Source organism: Nomascus leucogenys, chromosome 23 (genome assembly GCF_006542625.1).
Source record: "Nomascus leucogenys isolate Asia chromosome 23, Asia_NLE_v1, whole genome shotgun sequence".
In the NCBI taxonomy this organism is placed as follows: domain Eukaryota; kingdom Metazoa; phylum Chordata; class Mammalia; order Primates; family Hylobatidae; genus Nomascus; species Nomascus leucogenys.
Genome location: NC_044403.1, coordinates 33,205,931 through 33,221,375, shown reverse-complemented (window position 1 = coordinate 33,221,375; position 15,445 = coordinate 33,205,931).

Sequence of the window (15,445 nt, the reverse complement as noted above, 5' to 3'; positions counted from 1 at the left end):
AATTTTTGTATTTTTAGTAGAGATGGTGTTTTGGCATGTTAGCCAGGCTGGTCTTGAACTCCTGACCTCAAGTGATCTGCCCACCTTGCCTCCCAAAATGCTGGGATTACAGTGGTGAGTCACTGTGCCCAGCCAAGGCATTCAGTTTTAAAAGGGAAACAGAGCATGAAGTTTGAGAAATTTGCAGCCTGACAATGCGATAGAAAAGAAAATCCCATTTTCTTAGAAGAAATTCAAGCTGGCTGCAGAAAATTGCATTAATAACATGGAGCCAAATGTTAATCACCAAGACAATCAGGAAAATGTCTCCAGGGCATGTCAGAGAACTTTGCAGCAGCCTCTTCCATCTCAGGTCCAGAAGTTTAGGAGGACAAAATGGTTTTGTGGGCTGGGCCCAGGGTCCCTCTACTGTGAGCAGTCTAGGGACTTGGTGCCCTGTGTCCTAGCTGCTCCAGCCATGACTGAAAGGGGCCAAGGTATAGCTTGGAGGCAGAGCTGCCCAAGACCATGGGAACACATCTCTTGCATCAGCGTGACCTGGATGTGAGACATGGAGTCAAAGGGGATAATTTTCGAGCTTTAAGATTTGACTGCCCTGCTGGATTTTGGAGTTGCACAGGGCCTGTAGCCCCTCTGTTTTTGCCAATTCTTCCCATTTGGAATGGCTGTATTTACTCAATGCCTGTACCCACATTGTATCTAGAAAGTGACTAACTTGCTTTTGATTTTACAAGTTCATAGGCAGAAGGGACTTGCCTTGTCTCAGATGAGACATTGAACGGTGGACTTTTGAGTTAATGCTGAAATGAATTAAGACGTTGGAAGACTGTTGGGAAGGCATGATTGGTTTTGAAATGTGAGGATGACATTTGGGAGGGGCCAGGGTGGAATGATATCATTTAGCTGTGTCCCCACCCAAATCTCATCTTGAATTGTAACTCCCACAATTCCCGTTGTGGGAGGAACCTGGTGGGAGGTGGTTATTATGCAGGCAAGTCTTTCCTAAGCTGTTCTTGTGATAGTGAATGAGTCTCATGAGATCTGACAGTTTTAAAAAAATGAATTTCCCTGCATAAGCTCTCCTCTTTGTCTGCTGCCATCCATGTAAGACGTGACTGGCTCCTCCTTGCCTTCCACCATGATTGTGAGGCCTCCCCAGCCATGTGGAACTGTATGTCCATTGAATCTCTTTCTTTTATAAATTGCCCAGTCTTGGGTATGTCTTTATCAGCAGTGTGAGAACAGACTAATACAAATACCATTTTTGTTTTCTCAGAAGAAGTAAAAATGAGAGATATGTAACAATAACTCGAATAATAGAAATATAATGTGCAGAAGGATTACAATCAAAAAGAGAATCTGGGCTGTGTGTGGTGGCTCACACCTGTAATCCTAGCATTTTGAGAGGCCAAGGCAGGAGGAATGCTTGAGGAGTTTGAGACCAGCTTTGGCAATACAATAGACTCTGTCTCCACACACACACACACACACACACACACACACACACACACACACACTAGCCGGGCATGGTAGCACACACCTGTAGTCCCAGCTACTGTGGAGGCTGAGATGGGAGGATCACTTGAGTCTGGGAGGTCAAGGCTGTAGCGAGCTGTGATTGTGCCATTGCACCCCAGCCTGAATAACAGAGCAACATCCTGTTTCTTTTTTAAAAAATGAGAGACAGAGAGATAGAGGAGAGACAATTTGTATGAGAAAATGGAAAAAAAAGAACCTATTCCATTAATGAGCCAACTAAAAACATCATGAAGAAACTTAAAACAGGCATGCGCCACCACAACTGGCTAATTTTTGTATTTTTAGTAGAGATGGGGTTTCACCATGTTGGCCAGGCTGGTCTCAAACTCCTAACCTCAGGTGAGCCACCTACCTCGGCCTCCCAAAGTGCTGGGATTATAGGCATGAGCCACCGTGCCTGGCCTAGACACCATTTCTTTTCTTTTTTTTTTTTTTTGAGACAGACACCATTTCTTATTTGACAATGTTTCCTATATAATTTTAATGTACCAAATTAGCCTAATATGTCTCTCTTGGCCTTTCAGGGGACCTAATTTTTTTTTTTTTGTTTTTTTTGGAGATGGAGTCTTGCTCTGTCACCCAGGCTGGAGTGCAGTGGCATGATCTCAGCTCACTGCAACCTCCACCTCCTGGGTTCAAGCAATTCTCCTGCCTCAGCCTCCTGACTAGCTGGGACTACAGGTGCATGCTGCCACACCCGGCTAATTTTTTGTATTTTAGTAGAGACGGGGTTTCACCGTGTTGCCCAGGCTGGACTTGAACTCATGAGCTCAGGCACTCTGCCTGCCTTGGCCTCCCAAATTGCTAGGATTACAGGTGTGAGCCATTGCGCCTGGCCTGTTTTTTCAAAATTCATTAATTTATGTTTTTGTAGAGACAGGGTCTTGCTATATTACCCAGGTTGATCTTGAATTCTGTGAGTGATCCTCCCACCTTGGCCTCCCAAAGTGCTGGGATTGCAGGCATGTGCCTGGAAACAATGTGGCAGGTTGTGTGTTTTTTTTTTTGAGACATGGTCTTGCTCTGTCACCCAGGCTACCGTGCAGTGGCATGATCTCAGCTCACTGCAACCTCTGTCTCCTAGGCTCAGGCATGAGCCATCATGCCTGGCTAATTTTTGTATATTTTGCAGAGACCGGGTTTCACCATGTCGTCCAGGCTGGTCTTGAACTCCTGGACTCAAGGGTTCTGCCCATCTTGGCCTCCCAAAGTGTTGGGATTACAGGCATGAGCCACCGTGCCTGGCCACCAGGGGCCCTAATTGTTATGTCCAAGTTAGTTCAGGTCAAAAAGATTTAATTTGAGAATTTGAAACGTGATTTTGGGAAGTGTGTCAAATATCAAAGGTTTAAAACACCAGATATTAAAATAAGAAAGGTTTAAAACACTTGATCAACATAGGATGACAGGTCACTGTAAGATAATAGTCATTCATTTAGCCGAAGTGATAATTCAAAGATTTCAGAAAGTAAAAACCTCTACTCTTCAATAGACAGAAGAAAAACTAAATAAATTAAAATAATAAAAAAAATGATAGAGAGGAGACTCAGTTTTTTGAACAATTAAAAGACCTAAGAAAGACAGCATGAGACAGAATCTGTCTCTCCTCTCCCTATTTTTTTTAGAGTTTACTCAAAGGTGAACAAAAATATTTTGCTGTTATTAATATTATACATGAAATTATTGTTCAAAAGAGAAAACCAAATTTTATTTTTATATTAATCCATTATCAATACTAAAGCTAATTTTAATACAACCTTATAAACTAATCCATCCAATCTCAGCTTTTGACCACACAAGATTTCCATAACCCATTTATGACTTCTTACAAATTTTTTCTATTTTTTTCCTTTTCCCAGCTTTTTAGATCCATTTAGACTTATATGATTTTTCTTTCATTTTGAAACAACCTGTAAATAACCTCTAAACTAGAGAAAATTATTTTTTTATTAGCAAAAATGACTGAGTTTAAAACTTAGAAAGTAATTTTGAACTGTTCTGTATCAGTATTTGTAAATAAAAACTGTTTCATAATTTTTTAGGAAGACATTTACTCAATTTTTGCATGTCTAAATATACTTAGCTTTTCTGTACCTTATAAAAATAAGATGCTAGGCTGGGCTTGGTGGCTCATGCCTGTAATCCCAGCACTTTGGGAGGTCGAGGAGGGCAGATCACAAGGTCAGGAGTTCAAGACCAGCCTGACCAAAATGGTGAAATTCTGTCTCTACTAAAAATACAAAAATTAGCCGGGCATGGTGGTGCATGCCTGTAATCCTAGTTACTCAGGAAGCTGAGGTGGGAGAATTGCTTGAACCCAGGAGGTGGCGGTTGCAGTGAGCTGAGATTGAGCCACTTCACTCCAGCCTTGGGTGACAAGAGTGAGACTCTGTCTCAAAACGGGCACAGTGGCTCACACCTGTAATCCCAGCACTTTGGGAGGCCAAGGAGGGTGGATCACGAGGTCAGGAGATCGAGACTATCCTGGCTAACACGGTGAAACCTCGTCTCTACTGAAAATACAAAAAATTAGCTGGGCATGGTGACGGGCGCCTGTAGTCCCAGCTACTCAGGAAGCTGAGGCAGGAGAATGGCGTGAACCTGGGAGGTGGAGCTTGCAGTGAGCTGAGATGGCGCCACTGCACTCCAGCCTGGGCAACAGAGCGAGACTCCATCTCAAAAAACAAACAAACAAACAAAAAAACATGCCAGCTAAAGTGTATAAACTTAAACTCATGTTTAATAATGTTTCAGTATTTTAAGTTACCTAGAAATGGATCAGATATTTTATGTATTACTTAATGCAACAAAACATGATTTTTTTTTTGAGACAGGGTCTCACTCTTTCACCCAGGCTGGAGTGCAGTGGTGCAATCTTGGCTCACTGCAACTTCTACCTCCCAGGTTTGAGGGATTCTTGTGCCTCAGCCACCCCAGTAGCTGGGACTACAGGAGCGATGCCACCACACCCAGCTAATTTTTGTATTTTTTGGTAGAGATGGGGTTTCACCACATTGGCCAGGCTGGTCTCAAACTCCTGACCTCAAGTGATCTGCCTGCCTTGGCCTCCCAAAGTGCTGGGCAAAACGTGACTTTAAGATTTAAAATTACTGAAAATAGTTTTGAAACTATGACACAAGTACCTTCCTAATGTCTTCCCCAGTCATTCTGGGGAAGTACCCACATGGCACCCAGGGATGACTATGAAGAGCATGGCCCATCTGGGCCCTGAATTTACATATAGAGAGCTCATTACAGAGGACAGATGTGAAGATGATGTCTGACATTTCCCAGCATAGTCAGGAGGCACAGCTGAGGCAGACAGAACTCCACATATGTCATGAGGCCTCACCATGGCCTTTTGTTTAGAGCCCATAATCGAATGGTTCTAAGACCTAAGCTCACAGACAAGTATCAAAACTATCACAGAAGCAACAGTTTTATGACCTTAAAACATCTAGCAGAGATATCCTAAACCTGTCTGACTACTAGACCAAGGAGAACATGTCTAAATTAATACTGACAATCCTGAAGACATTCCTATCTTACCAACAACTTAAAAACTAGTTTTACTTACCAATGATTACTAAAGTCACATGAACTTGAAAAATATTTGGGCTTATTAACTTATGAGCACTTATTTATAAATCAGTTTGGTACCATGTAAACACCACACACACACACACACACACACACACACACAAACACAAATAAAATACAAAGATTTTATAGCTTCAATTTTAAAATTTTAGCAACGAGATAGGTAAAACTCACTAGTTTAAAACAATAGTTGGATTCAAACTTTGAAAATGAAACAAGTTAAAGTTTATCTGTCCCACATGTCCAAAGCCCTTACTGAGTTTTAGAGGAAAAAAGGGTAACAAATTTACATCTCAAGGCACAGAGCAAGAATTTAAGCTTTTTTTTTTTTTTTTTTTTGAGACGGAATCTCACTCTGTTGCCCAGGCTGGAGTGCAATAGTGGGATCTCAGCTCACTGCAACCTCTGCCTCTCAGGTCCAAGCAATTCTCCTTCCTCAGCTTCCTAAGTAGCTGGGATTACAGGCACCCACCAACATGCCCGGCTAATTTTTGTATTTTTAGTAGAGACGGGGTTTCACCATGCTGGCCAGGCTGGTCTCGAATTCCTGACCTCAGGCGATCCACCTGCCTTGGCCTCCCAAAGTGCTGGGACTACAGGCGTGAGCCAACGCACCTGGCCTAAGCTTTTTAAAAAGGAGTCTGAGTGTGTTATAGGATGGTAGAAAATGGATGCCAAGGTAACACAAAGAATTCACCATAGCATTTTAGATGGAAACTAATTTCATTTAGATAGGTAGCTTCAAATTGATCCTCCATTTTCCAACTGGACCACTGAGCTCAGGGTAGAGCCCATTAACTAATAGGGCCAAGAAGGCACTTGCAGTTTCCTGGCTCTAATACTTGCACATGTGAAAAGCAGGTGCAACTAGAAGGCAAAACACTTAGATCTCCCAAAATCAAGGATCCCATTTTACACAGAATCCTGGGTCCCTCAAAAGAGGGCAATGCCATGGGATGGGACAGAGTGATGCTTCCACAGCACACCTCACAGCAAAGACATTCCCTGAGGTTGAGTGGCCTATCACCAATCAGCCCATCCCCCACAGGAGGCTTATCTCTCAGTGGCGAGTGTTTCCATGGCTTCTAGGTGTCCAAACCATGTTTTTCTTATCTAAACACATAAAGAAATGAGTAGCTCCCTACAGTAATAACCACTCATTGCAAACACTGTCAGCTGTCTCCAAAACTGCAGCCCTCACCAGGGACTTGTCAACCACTATACACCCAAAGGTCCTGTTATCTCACAGTACAAAATAATTCCTGGTATCCCCCAAAGCTAAAGGATCAGGAACTCAGTGCCAAAGACAGCAGAAATTTACACTTGAGAGAAACCTTCACATGACTTGCGACTCTGCAAGGAAGGCAGAGCACTCCCAAAAGGGGACACGTGATGCCTTTTTCTGTGTTCTTCAAGGGGTCTCAGGGCTGCTAAAAGTCTCTAGATTTCTGCATGTGGTATCAAAGATGGCAAAGGGAAGGAGAAGCAGAAGTGGAAGGAAATGGAAGAACAAGTCTTGGAGGAGCCAAATTGAGGAGCTTTTAAGCTTTCCAGAAGGCAACAGTCATGCCAGCATCAAACCAGACGGGCCAAACATATAATATGAAAAAGGCGGAGGGTGTTTTAGCTGACTGAAAAAAAAAATTCCCAGAAACAGGGTCCAAAACAGGAAAAAGCAGAAAGGTCTTCCCCCCACTGCAAAATATATAAGAGCCTGAATATCTATTAAGCTGACTTCTGACCACAGAGCTCCTTTAAAAAGAACTTTTCTCTAATGACAATTCCTCCTCAAGCCATTTTACATTAACTTCTGCTGCTAGCTGGGCTCTGTCACCAAATGGGCAGCCCACAGAAGTGGCCACTGCACTGCAGCATAACTTGCCACCCTTCCTTACCACAGTGTGACATATGGCTCTCTATTCCCAATCCCTCTAAAGCCAGCTGCATTTTCAGGGAGTCCCCACACTCATGAGGTTGTCCACAAGTGTCTAAAAGGTGAGCCGCAGCACTGCATGTGGAAGTGACTGCCACTCTGGGGTTTCCCCCACCCATTTCTTTGTCTCTCAGCTGGGATTGCCAAATGTTCCATGTGAGCAGGTCTATGCAAACCTACCCCCAAAAGCTGAGAGGCTGAAGAAAGAGGCTGACAAATCCAGTTCCTCAGAAAATAAACATTTAATAGGAATTTGCAAACAGAAGTGATGTTTCAGGAGGCTTGGAGATAGTGGATCCCCACACCTGTCCTCCAGAAAGTATTGTTTATGGAGCAAGCTTTTTTGGTAAAACATGTGCAGCTGTCACATCTCAGACTTTCTTGCAAAATTCATGACTGCTGGAGAAGTTAGGTAAGCATCTTTGAGGGGTTATCTATGCTACAGGCATTGTGTAAAGACCTTAGTGCAGGAGTCAACCATTGGCCATTATGGCGATTTTGCTTGAAGATGACACTGCTCCTGCCATGCAACAGGCTGTTTTCCTACAGTACAATCACAATGTGTAATCCTTCCTCCATACGGTATAAAGGGTATATCTCTGGATACAATGTGTAATCCTTCCTCCTTGCTCATGTGTATTTTTCTGTCCATCTAAACTTGCTAAGAATTCTTTCATGCTCCTGCCAAAAATGGTCCTAGAGAGCGCTTAATAGATGTTAAGTCTCAGTTTGGAAGTGGTGTCCCTAGGGAACGTGTTAAGTGGTGGAATTACGTGTGATACATATTTTCCCTTTTTCAAATTTGCATTTTCTAGAATTATGTTGATTTTAAAATTAAAAAAAATTAAATTGGGCAAGTCACATTTGAAATCTGGGCCACAACCCTCTCAAGGGCTTCTGTACAGCATGTCATGACACCACCTCAGTGCTGCAGTCCTGGGTGGGCCCCAGCCCCTGCATGAGGTGAGACGGGATCACACATGACAGTTGAGGATTGGCAGCACCAGAGTGGGCAGGGGTGGGGGTGGGCACCAGTTGTCACTTGTTCACTGATTAAGCCTGTTATAGGACAACAGGTTTGTATGCTGGCTGCACAGTAACAGCCCAATGACACAGACAGCAGGGATGCAGCAGAGAGTTTAATTATTGCAGGGCACCAAGTGAGGAGATGGGAGGAGACCCTCAAATCCATCTGGGGTTTTTAAGGGGATCGTGGAGGGTGAGGGGCTGGAAAATGGGGGTAGTTGTTTGGCCAGGGCAATGGGATGACATCATCAGGATGTGGAAACTGCATGCTTTGGTGTGGTCAGCTCCTTGTGGCGTGCTTCGGACCAGCTCAGTCAGTAGTCTTAAAAGTATGCAGGACCTGAAGGCATATCTCAAAGGGAAAACCTAACATTTCATAATGTTCAAGTTGTTATCTATAGAGCAGTTCAAGGGAACTATCACCTAGGGTCTATGTGATTCTAGGGCATCGGCACCAAACGACTATGTGGAAGCATGTCAGGGAGCAGCTGACCTAATGATGAATGCTGAATGTGCTGCAAGCTTTGTTTATTTTCATTTCCCCCTTCTTCTTCCCTGATTAATTTGATAAAGTTTATAGGGGCAGTTTCAAGCCGTTTTACAAATACCATTCTGAGACATATGCAGCAGCTAGGGCAATGAGTGCATGGCAGGGGCCACATGACCGCTGCTGGGAGAAAGGGAAGGACCTTTTACGGTGGAAGATTTGGGGGTCAATACTCAGACTGCCAGTCCCAGCAGACAGAACGAGTGTCTCTTCTCTCCACTCTCCCCTCCTTTTTCGTTTCTCTTCTCCTGTCTCCAATTTCTCTGTTTTGTGATCACGAAAGCCCAGTATTTGGTAAGTAGTTATGATATTAAGTACTTATCTAAATAATTAAGGGTCTTCTGAGAAAAATAATTAGTCTACTAAGATTTTTTATTTTAAAAAAGAAAAGCCAGGCGCTTAAGCCTGTAATCCCAGCACTTTGGGAGGCCGAGGTGGGCAGATCATGAGGTCAGGAGATCGAGACCATCCTAGCCAACACGGTGTAACCCCGTCTCTACTAAAAATACAAAAAATTAGCCAGGCGTGGTGGCAGGCGCCTGTAGTCTCAGGTTCTCGGGAGGCTGAGGCAGGAGAATGGTGTGAACCCGGGAGGCAGAGCTTGCAGTGAGCTGAGATCGTGCCACTGCACTGCAGCCTGGGCAACAGAGTGAGACTCCGTCTCAAAAAAAAAAAAAGGGCTTTCCTATCATCCTCCTCATGCCCCAGTCCCCACCGAACATAGGCATCTCAAGCTCATGGAGTCAGTAAATATATGACCTAGCCTTTCTCCACCATATGGACTTGGTATTTGTTTCCTGAGAAACACATTTCCCAGGACATCACCAAGGTCAAAAGGAAGAAACAAATTTGTGGTTGACAGAAATTTCAAGACTATTTCTCTTTGGAAACGTGGCGACGTACTGAAATTAAAGTTCCCCAGGCTTTGGATGAAGCACCCCAACATGTGTCAAGTCTGGCTGGATGCTGGGCAGTGCCAGGGACCAGGAGGAGCTGGTCATTTACTTGTCCTAGGCAGCGCCTTCCTGTGGCCCCTGCACAGTCCACTGCATCCATCAGTGTGGCCTACCCTGTGCCTCAGCTGCAGTGGGTCTCCTGGTGGTCGTCTCCCAGTGGCATTGAGGTGAGGGGAAGGGCGGACTCATGGGAACAAATGGAGTCAGAAAAGAGCAAACACAGTCAGGAATGCACAGTTTCTTCTCCACACAGCAGTGATCAGATTCAGATGCAAGTCAGGTCATCCTCCTCTGCTCAGAACCCTCCAGGATCTCCCCATCTCACACAGAGTAAAAGCCAAAGTTTGTCATGGCCACAGACCTTCATGACACACCCCAGCACCTCTCTCCTTTGCTCACTCTACTCTTAGCCATGCTGCCCTGAAACACTCCAGGTCTCAGGCCTGGTGTCCCATTAACTATTCTCTCTGCCTGATACATGAATATCCTTTTATTTTCATTTGACGCTCTCTCACATGCTTTGCTCACTGCTCAAATGTCATCCCAGTGAGACCTTTCCTGATTGTCCCCATTTAAAACCAAACCGCTCCTGGACCCCACATGGACCCCAATCCCTCCCCGCTTTAGTGCTGCTTTCCAGCAATCATCACCATTAGGTCATTTTCTCTTCCCACTGGCACATAAACTCCACAAGGCAGACACTTATGCCTCTCTTGTTCCTGTTGTATCCTTGCACCTTGGCCCCTCATGCCTGGCAGATAGAAAGCATTCAACAAGTATTTACTGGAACAATGAGTAATCAAATCCAGGCTAGAAAGGGAGAAACATGAGGCTAGAGGAGCCTGACTGAGGAGGCACGTGTCAGCAGATTGGCCAGCATGATGTTGAAAGACTGCGCAGGCGAGGCCGGGCGCGGTGGCTCACGCTTGTAATCCCAGCACTTTGGGAGGCCGAGGCGGGCGGATCACGAGGTCAGGAGATCGAGACCATGGTGAAACCCCGTCTCTACTGAAAATACAAAAAATTAGCCGGGCGTGGTGGCGGGCGCCTGTAGTCCCAGCTACTCGGAGAGGCTGAGGCAGGAGAATGGCATGAACCTGGGAGGCGGAGCTTGCAGTGAGCCGAGATTGCGCCACTGCACTCCAGCCTGGGCGACAGAGCGAGACTCCATCTCAAAAAAAAAAAAAAAAAAAAAACAGACTGGGTAGGCGAGTTAGGAGGGTAACAGGGCCATGCTGCTGTTGAAATTCTGGGTGTTGCCTTGGGAAAGGGCGCTGTGGTAGAGGTGATGGTGAGACCTGGGGTGGGGTGTGTGGGCAGCCAACACCTTGTGGGTGGAGTGTCAGCCTCTGAGGTGAGCACAGGCTCAAGCCTGTGGGACTGACCTTCCCATCTTCATGTCCACACTTCCATACTTTCTTCTCTCTTTAAATTTCTCACAACCTCTCCCACCCCCTTTGCAACTGAGGACTTTGCCTCCTGTATCCTTGAAACCATCCCACCAAACCTACAAACTGACTACATTTGCCCCATTTTTCTCCTTTCTTCTTGGAAATGTAGGAGGTGTCTGTCTATCCAAGACTAACCCCTCAACCTCTAGGGGATCTTTGTTCCTTCTCCCTCCCTCTCAGCTCCACCAGCCCCCACCACCTTTGCTCTCCTTGACTGTGCAGACCTTTCAGTCACCCTCACATGCCACCCAGCCTCTGTCCCTCTGTTATACCGAGACAGGCCCTGCCAGGACCACCAGCCATTTCCCTGAAGCCAAGTCTCAACTCCCTCCTCCTCAGTGTTTGATGAGATGGTTCCTCTCCTGGTCACCTCTGTCTCTTCCCTTCTGGCACCTTTGTTGCTTCTCTTCCTCCACCAGAATGTTCAAAGCTGGGGAATCTTAGACCTTTGTCCCGAGTCCTCTTTCTAATGATCTTCCCAGAGTAACTCATGCTTTCCCAAAGATGCATATCTCATTTAAGAAAAATGCTAATGACTCCCAAATTTACATCTCCATCTCAAATCTGTCTTTAAGCTCCAGATTAATAGTTAACTGAGATCTCAACTTCTCTTGTATCTCACAGACACCTCAAGTTTAACATGCCCAAAAGAGAAATCTTGATTTCCACCCACTGGCACTGGCCTGTGGGCCAAGACCCACACCTTGCTGTCCTAGAGAGGTGACTGAACTGGGTTACCTGCCTGAGGCTGGCCCTGTCAGACTTTCTCCTAGAAGCCATGAACTGAGGACACAGCAACTTTCACAGATTGGTTCGGTCCGTAGACGTGTGAGGACAAGTGAACTGGGGAGCAGACTGTGGGGCAGCCATTTCCTTGCCACATCTAAAGAGAAAAGAATGAAATGGATGCGGAGGAACAAAGAGCTTGCAGTTGTTCCTGACAGTACTCACTTCCTGTTCCCCGTGACAAGAAATGCCCTTCTAACTTATGCTAGTCGAGTGGATGTCTTTATTTGCTACCAAACAAACATTAAGACACCTGCTACTTACATGTGTCTTTTTCTGGGTGAACTTTGAGATAATTTGGACCGGTTCCCAAATGCTTCCTATTTGGATTTTGACTGGGGATGCACTGAATTCACAGATCAATTTAGGAAAAAATTTCATCTTCATGATATTGAGTCTATGAACAAACAAGATAGACTTCAGTATTTATTCATGTTGTTCTTTTCCTAATGTCCCTCTGAAGAATTTTATGGTTTAAAAAGGGAGATCACTTACTCATAAAAAAAGGAAATCAACAAGGATGAGGGAAACCACTAATATGGAACACAACAAAAACAAATACAACTAATTGTTACATGTGAATAACACAGCCACCATGAAAGAGAAAAAAAAACAAGACAAAACCAAGACTCATGTATCTTTTGTATGCAGTATTTTGACTATATAGCCTCAAATCAAAGTGCAAAAGCCAGTAGACAGATGTTGGACCATCAATAGGTTGTTATTACACAGTGGTTATGGATTAGCAATTCAAAAACTACTTTTAGTATATTCCAAGATTGAGAAAATCTATTGTGTAAATATACTGAGGATAATAGAGACCATATTTTTGTTTTAAAAAAAGGGGGTGTTAGGGGCTACAAGTATGGAGAAAGGGAAGGCTAGATTGAACCCTGTGGTACTGGACTGGAATTGGTGGCACTGGAATAAATTCATGGTTTTAAATACATTGATGGCTATGGAAATTGATACAAGATGGTGTGTTTACATAGATACACACACATTTATTTCCTAGCTCTCTGCTGAGAGGGTCCAGAAGCAGTGACAGCCTCATGACAGTGAGCACACCTAACACCCAGATCTTGTTTTCTAAAAACTATTCTCCACAGAAAGGCACCGAGCTTCTGGGAAAAGAAGTTATTCCACAGTGGGGCCTTTACTGTGGGGAAGCCTGGCAGTCAGTCTCAACCAAGTGATAAAGATCACATCACCTGAAGGGACCACAAAGCCCATCATGGACTTCCTGATATGACACACCAAGGACACATCTCTTCTATATCATGGACCTCCTGATATGACACACCATGGACACATCTCTTCCGTGGTTCCTGGCAAAATCATCAGGAAACACTCGACAAACCCAAGGTGAAGAACACTCTACAGAACAACTGCCTCATGCTCTTCAAAGATGGCAATATTTATCTTTGAAAGACAAGAAACTGGCTGGGCACAGTGGCTCACGCCTATAATCCCAGCAATTTGGGATGCTGAGGTGGGAGGATCACTTGAGGTCAAGAGTTCAAGACCAGCCTGGACAACTTGGTGAAACCTCATCTCTACTGAAAATCACACACACACACACACACACACACACATACACACACACACACACACACAATTAGCTGGTTGTGGTGGCATATGCCTGTAGTCCCAACTACTTGGGAGACTGAGGCATGAGAATGGCTTGAACCTGAGAGGTGGAGGTTGCAGTGAGCCAAGATCATACCACTGCACTCCAGCCTGGGCAACTGAGTGAGACTCTGTCTCAAAAAAAGAAAAAAAGAGACTAAAGAAGTACTCCAGATGGAAGGACATGACAACTACATATGGGTGATCTCAGACTGGATCCTCAGCAGGAAATTTTTTTTTAAAATTTCTATAGGCTGGGTGCAGTGGCTCATGCCTGTAATCCCAGCATTTTCGGAGGCCAAGGCAGGTGGATCACCTGAGGTTGGAAGTTTGAGACCAGCCTGATCAACACAGAGAAACCGTCTCTACTAAAAAAAATACAAATTAGCTGGACGTGCTGGTGCATGCCTGTAATCCCAGCTACTTGGGAGGCTGAGACAGAAGAATCACTTGAACTCGGGAGGCGGAGGTTGCAGTGAGCCGAGATCACGCCATTGCACTCCAGCCTGGGCAACAAGAGGAAAACTCCGTCTCAAAAAAAAAAAAAATTTTATAAAGGGCATTACCAGGATAACTGGCAAAACATTAATACAGTTTATAGATTATAGCATGTCACCAACACTCACTTTCTGGCCAGGCACAATGGCTCGTGTCTATAATCCCAGCACTTTGGTTGGATCACTTGAAGCCAGGAGTTCAGGACCAGCCTTCACAACATAGGAAGACCCCATCTTTATAAAAAACAAAAGTAACCTCCCGGGGGTGGTGGCACACACCTGTGGTCCCAGCTACTCAGGAGGCTGAGGTGGCAGGGTTGCTTGAGCCCAGGAGGTTGAGGCTGCAGTGTGCTGTGGCTGCACCACTGCATTCCAGCCAGGGTGAGCAAGACCCTGCCTCAAAAAAACCCAATTCATTTTCCAACGAATACTATGGTCATGAAAGAGAACATCCTTCTTCTTAGGAAGCACATGCTGATGTATTTAGGGGTAAGGTGCATCACATCTGCAACTTAGTCTCAGGGCAAAAGTGTATCTACAGCAAGGGAGAAGAAGATGATATGGCAAATGTGGCAAAATGCTAACTGGGGAATTTGAGTGAAGATATTTGGGTGTTCTTTATGGTACTCATAATACTTTTGTGTGGGAAATTATTTCACAATTTAAAAACTACAAAAACGTAGCTTATAGTGGACATATATCATTTATGACTATTCAAAATCTCACAAAACTTCATGTTTTAGAAGCTCTCTGCAGCCTTTCCAACACAGAAGCCACCATCTACACTTCCTGGCCTCCCTTGCTGCTAGTGGAGAACAAGAATTGGTTCGGGTGCTCAGATCTGTCTGCACAAGACTTAAAGCAGAGTTAGATAGGAAAATTGGACTTCCGCATGCTCACCTAGGTCACAGCAGAGCCGTGGGATTCCTAAGTAGTCAGCAGTTCTCTTGGGAGGGGAGCTCCATGGGATGATCCTGGATTCTTTCCTGGAATATTTCATCAGCTCTCTTACTGCTTCTGTGAGATACTAATTTTCGGTTAATGTTAGTAATGCCTAGCAGAGATTGCCAAGGACTAGGTACAGTTTAAAATACTTTACATGGCCGGGCATGGCGGCTCACACCTGTAATCCCAGCACTTTGTGAGGCCGAGGCGGGTGGATCACGAGGTCAAGAGATTGAGACCAGCCTGGCCAACATGGTGAAATCCTGTCTCTACTAAAAATACAAAAATTAGCTGGGCATGGTAGTGGGTGCCTGTAGTCCCAGCTACTTGGGAGGCTGAGGCAGGAGAATCGCTTGAACCCAGGAGGTGGAGGTTGCAGTGAGCTGAGATCGCGCCATTGCACTCCAGCCTGGGTGACATAGCGAAACTCTGTCTCAAAAAAATAAAATAAAAACTTTACACGTACCATTTCATTCAATCTTCACAAAACTCTTAACTGCAGTAAGAACTCAGGTCAACACTTAGGTCTTGCATCT